This window comes from Mauremys reevesii, linkage group 1, assembly GCF_016161935.1.
Source record: "Mauremys reevesii isolate NIE-2019 linkage group 1, ASM1616193v1, whole genome shotgun sequence".
NCBI classification, from domain to species: domain Eukaryota; kingdom Metazoa; phylum Chordata; order Testudines; family Geoemydidae; genus Mauremys; species Mauremys reevesii.
In genome coordinates this window covers 278,091,847-278,097,846 of record NC_052623.1, presented here as the reverse complement: position 1 = coordinate 278,097,846, position 6,000 = coordinate 278,091,847, and the positions used below count along the sequence as shown (strand labels likewise).

Sequence of the window (6,000 nt, the reverse complement as noted above, 5' to 3'; positions counted from 1 at the left end):
CTCCATTTTTCACAAGACCATTTTTTTACCTTCAAGACCCCACATACAGTGTCCAAACACATCTTTCTCTCAGCCTGGAGTCTTTATCTAGACTTCCTAGACTGTTATTTGTGTGAACAAAGGACTTTAATTTGTAAACCAATATTTTAAATGGCAGAACATTATTTTGAAAGGGAAAAGAAATCACTTGCTTGTTTGGAGACGTAATTCCTTTTTTGAAACAATTTGTTCCCTTCTGTGGCTTCACCATGCAAAAGAAACAATTGAGGACAGCACTGGAAAGTCCATGCCCCAGATCTTAGAAGAAAGGAATGAAACATATCATAACTTCAAGAAGAGGAATTCTGGCACCCCCAAACTTCAGCAAATCATCTTCCTGATTCTGGTGCTGTGACAACCTCTCTGTTGCACACCAAACTCTAATCCTGGTTATCTACCTGCATACATGTTTTCATGTATGCTTCTCAAATGAAGTTTGACTATTGTGTTCTAAAAATTTACAGTAGTGATTAAAACAAGTAAAGGCTATGCCCAGTGCATATTTTTTTCCAGAAGTGGTAAATTATTTAAAGTTGTACCAACATTTCATCATTTCCACCCCATCAACTTAATGAGATTTCAGTGGACCCCAAACTCATACTCTAAAACTCCATATGATCTCAGAAGACATTTCTCAACAGTTGACACCTTTACATGTGCATGCATGAAAAGATTTCACCTTACCCAATGCTCTTGTACGTGGGACATTAAGGGACCAGAATATGGAGTCCTACCTACTTTCCTTGAAAAGCCTACAATCTGCCCATTGCTAAATGTCAAGATGCTAATGACTAATTTTCAGTGGCAACTGTGACAATTCCCTGTTAGCTTCTTTGACTCCAGTTATCTACCATTAATATAGCAGCCATAAACCCCAACATAGCAAGCAAAAATAAGGTAACATCCAAATAATGTTATGTCAAGAACATTTTTGAAATCTAATTACCCTGTTTGAAAGCTTAATCTTTTGACTATTTAAAAGCTGTTACAGGGCAGTGTTTATTTAATTTATATGTAATGATTACTTACTGAATATCATTGATGTGTGCTTGGCACCATACAGACACAGAAGAAGATGTGGGGCCTGACTCAAGAAGTTTATGATCAACATCAGAAACAAACAGTACAAGACAGACACATGCAAAACATGGAAAGATTATTTAAACTCCAAATGGTGTATGTTTATTATTTTTAACAGAGATGAGTCTGAACCAAAACCCTAGTTCTGAACATCCTCAAATAGGTTCAAAATCTGAACCCAGATCTGAATTTCACAAATGGCCTGGCATTATAATGAGCCAAACCAAAAACCATAGAATCCGATTTGGGATTTTCAATTCAGATTTTGAATACACTTTCACTATTTAAATATGGTTTGTTTGTCTTTTTCCAGTTTGTTTTTAACACTAGATATGTTTGGTGTTGTTTATGTATTTTGAGGTGTCCGTCTACTTAAGGTCCAGTTCTGAGAAGTGGTCAGCACCTCTTCCAAGGTGCGGAACACTCTGACCCTGCCACTGAAATCAATGAAAGTTGAGGGTGCTCAGTGCTTTGTAGATCAAATCTGGAGACTGCACATTCCTTGGGACAAACGCCATGTCTTCTCACAGTCTTGTAGGGTGCTCAATGCACTGTTGATGCTTAACAAGTGGTAATAATTACTAATAAATAATATGAACATGGTCGTGTTCATCTTTAACAGCTCTGAGCCACTGTCTTTGGAAAAGCTGATTATTTTGCAAAGCCACCTTATGCTCTTAGTAGAGGCTGTTCACGGGCCAGTTTGTTGAGCTTGTTTGAAGCTCCTCCCCTGGGGTGTAGAACAGGAAGAGGTGGAGGTCAGAGGGAGCTGCTGGAGCTCCTTGTATGTGTGTGTATGTGTGTGTGTAGTTACCGTTACCATTTTACTATGTGTGTGTCTTACATTACAGCAATGCTGCACATCAGCGGCCAGAGAGAGGGGAGAGGGGAGGAAAAGCCTGTTTACACAGACTGCAAACCGCCTGGGGAATAATGCAGGAAAGGAAGTGAGCCGGCTCTCTGTCTGACTGCTCCAACTTCCTGCTCTCACACACACATACACACCAACCAAGAAAGAAAAAAAAAGAAAAAAAGCAGGATCTCATTACAAGAGCAACAGAGCGCTTGCAGAAGACTGTCAGCATGGAAAACCAGAGGATTTTACCCAGCTCCCTTTAAACTACAAGGAGAGATTGGAAAAGTCCACCAGGCTCTGGGTATGTAAAAGTGCTTCTGAGCTCGGGCTAAGTATTGCAAAGTTTGGGGGCTTGGGAAGGTGGCAGGGAACGAGAGCAAAGGGGAGACAGACAGGCAAATAGGAGAATGGATGCAGCTGCGCTGCGGGGCCCAAGGGGGCAGGGGGGCTGCTCTTCCCACAGGCACCACACAGAGTGTTTCCCTTCTGGCTTTTAATCTGCTGATAAAGGACAATGTGGCTGGAAGGGGCCCGGGCCGGGTGCGGGGACAGCAGCTTCTCGGGCAGTCCGTGCAAGGGAACGAGTGGCAGGAACCCAGAGCAAACTATTTACTCTAAGGCAGAAATGCCTGGTGGTAACTCGGGGGGCAGGGCCTGGAGCCCCGCGAGGGATACCTGGCAGCACGGCGGAGGCCTGCCTGCCTGAGGGGAGCAAGGGGGGTCACTGCCTTGTCTGAGGGGGGAAATGGGGGTGTCACTGCCTTGCCTGAGGGGAGCAGGGGGGTGTCATTGCTTTGTCTGAGGGGAGCAAGGGGGGTCACTGCCTTGTCTGAGGGGGGAAATGGGGGTGTCACTGCCTTGCCTGAGGGGAGCAGGGGGGTGTCATTGCTTTGTCTAAGGGGATTGGGGGGGTCACTGCCTTGCCCGAGGGGGTCAATGGGGGTCACTGCCTTGCCTGGGAGGAGCAAGGGGGTGTCACTGCTTGCCTAGGGGAACAAGGGGGGTCAATGCCTTGTCCGGGGACAGAGGAGTCACGATCTGACTCGGGGTTCAGGGGGGCATTGCCTGCCCCGGCTGGGAAAGGGAGAGAGGAGACGAGGAATTGTTGCCTGTCTAAAAGGGGAAGAAGCTGGGGGGCGAGCGCTCTGCAAGGGGAAAGAGAAGTGTGTGTGTTTGGGGGGGGGCAGGAAGGGGTTAGGGGCGGCCTGGGACGAGAGGCAGGGGGCCACCATCTGCCAGGGCTCTCTGGGGAGGGAGCATCAATCACAGACAGAAATAACTGACTGCCCAGGAAGCCCTTTGGGGTGAGCTTTGCATTCACTCGCTGCCCAGGGCGTCCCAATTGCAGGGCCACGTGGGCCATTTTTAAAATTAAAATAATCATAATAGTGACTGGGGGAGGGGTCTGGGTGTGTGTGTCAGCACGCCCAGGCGCTGGGGCAGTGTGTGCCGATCCCCGCCACCCTTGCAAGGGCTGAAGGGGGCTGTGTGGGGAGGAGGGTTCTTGCAGAAACTGGAAAGGGGGGATTTAAAAAAAAGTGTCGGGAGAGTTTCAGGCTTGTCTGGAAACAGCAAGACTAATTGCCATGCGCTTCCGGTTTGAAACTGGCAGCAGACAACATCTTGAAAATGAGTCACTGCAGCTCACAAAAGAAACTCTGTGGTTTTCTCCTTCTCAGGTTTATGTATTTGCTCTTTTTACAGTTTCCTTTGTAGTCTTCAGAGTTCCCCTCTCTGCCCTCCCCCACTCTCGTAGGGCCCCCCCCCAAGCCCTTTTGGCCCATTTTGATACATTTCACTGAGGGGGGCGGGAAGAAAGAGAGAAAGTGGAGAGTTGTTTTTGGATCTGGCTTTGCTGAAGGTTGAGGGACTCTGATGCTGCAGGGGGAAAAAGTTCCCTGAATTTTCCACTGGCTGCAGGAAGAGAGCCCATTTAGTCATGGCTAAGTAATGTCTGCACACACACCAACTAATCTCATTAGGAGTTTCCGTTCCCTAACACAGGAGGGTTTTGTGAAGCCCTGTCAGCCTTTCTACCACTGCAGTTGAAAGGGAGACAAGTTACATCTTTATTTACTTAGGGGTATAGGGCTCAGAGCAGTTTATTCAATGCAGCATCTTTTCAATCATGGGGTTTTCAACTTTTAAAAAAAGTCAGTGGTGTCATTTTAATTTCTAACAAAGAGGCATTACTCATCTAATATTTTGCTTTGGGGGAGGCAAATTCTTGGTTAGTTTCAGAAGTTTAAGCATAAATGTAATTTACAAATATTTGATAGTTGTGGGAGCGTTTGTATGAAAAGGGGGATATTTAGGAGGTTGTACTTAGCTAAACATGTTCCAGACATCTATGATGATCTTATGGATTTGCATAGATTTTTTTCAGCTAAAAGCTACACTTTTGCTGCTAGGTGCTAGGACACTATGGTGATGGGTACATTAGAACTGTGGTGAGTGGACAAAAGGACAGAATCTTGTTGCATTGTCACTTTATTTGGTTAATTTTAAATTGACATCTAATTCATGCTTATGCCTTTCAGCTTATGTGGTTTGTATAGTGGCTTTATTATTATTTATGTCTTCTGCAGTAGGGCACAAAGACTCTATTTAAAATTGGTGCCCTATTGCACACACAGAAAGATATTCTCCCTGCCCCCAAAAAAGCCTACTGTCTAATTTAAAGTAAGACATTGTACAAAGGGAGCATGGAGCAAACAAAGAATATAACAAAGAAAATGAAGTTTTAGACAAGTGTTTTCTGACATAAGAAATATCGAAAAAGCAAAAAGTGTGTTAAAGAAAAATATATATGATAAACATGGTAATGCCATGAAGCACTGCATTTGGCACCTTTTAGCTACTAAATACTGTGCAAAATATGATGATTGAATGAAGAAAATAATAACACGTGTTTACCTGAGATCATCCTCAGCATTTCCTTTACTTTCTGTGTTCATCCTGTGCTACGTTTTTCTGTATAGAAGAGATTTTTGACCAATGCCACATTGCAAGGCAATTTCATTGGTGGATTACTGCCCGCTACAGCCAGAGTGAGACACGCATTCATTTCATACTCAGTCACACAAGAACTTTAGAGACGAGATATATTAAACATAGAAAATGCCTAATTCCTGGTCAGCTATCAAAGATGATCTTCAGACAGTAAGTGTTATTTCTCTTTTCAGAGAGTTCATCTTTCAGTGAAAATCTGAGTTTTCAAGAGATAATTATATTACTGGGAACATTTAATATTTCAAAGTCTGTTGGGTAGGAACCAAAACATTCAAGTTATAATCCAGTGAATATTCTGTGACAACAAAAGTCCTATTAGACTTTCCCTAACATTAAACATGAACTCTGTTTGTTAAATCTACACTCTAGTTTAATTAGCAGGGTTATGTAAACATTGTTGGAATTTCAAAATCCCATCTGTTGAATCTATATAGACTACACATATGTATAGTACAGGGTTTCTCAAACAGGGGTCGCCGCTTCTGTAGGGAAAGCCCCTGGCGGGCCGGGCCAGTTTGTTTACCTGCCCCGTTCACAGGTCCGGCCAATCGCAGCTCCCACTGGCCGCGGATTGCTGCTCCAGGCCAATGGGAGCTGCTGGAAGCGGTGCGGGCTGAGGGACTTACTGCCCACTGCGTCCAGCAATTCCCATTGGCCCGGAGCAGCGAACCGTGGCCAGTGGGAGCCACGATTGGCCGGACCTGTGGACGGGGCAGGTAAACAAACCGGCCTGGCCCGCCAGGGGCTTTCCCTACAGAAGTGGCGACCCCTGTTTGAGAAACCCTGGTATAGTATATGTTAATTATATGAATTTCATTTAATTCAGAATAAGTAAAAACATCTTGATGCCTTCATAATGATGTACATGAAAATAGTAATATCAGTTATATATACTACATATTTGAATTAAACAGTAAAACACAGTCCACAAGTGTTTTATAAATAAAATACATTGATTCAAGTGTGGAGAGAAAAAGTCCAATTTTTTTCTTCCACTCATGAATAATGCGATT

General features: G+C 44.2%; 1 protein-coding gene across 4 annotated transcripts in view; it reads left to right on the top strand.

Moving 5' to 3' along the window:
• Positions 1 to 1,868: 1,868 nt before the first annotated feature.
• ELK3 (ETS transcription factor ELK3) overlaps positions 1,869 to 6,000 on the top strand; it is a 58,152-nt gene continuing 54,020 nt past the window's right edge. For all 4 annotated transcript variants that reach the window (XM_039495349.1, XM_039495335.1, XM_039495342.1 and 1 more), the window contains exon 1: positions 1,869 to 2,276. The gene's annotated coding sequence lies outside the window, so the exon portion shown is untranslated. The remainder of the gene's footprint in view (positions 2,277 to 6,000) is intronic.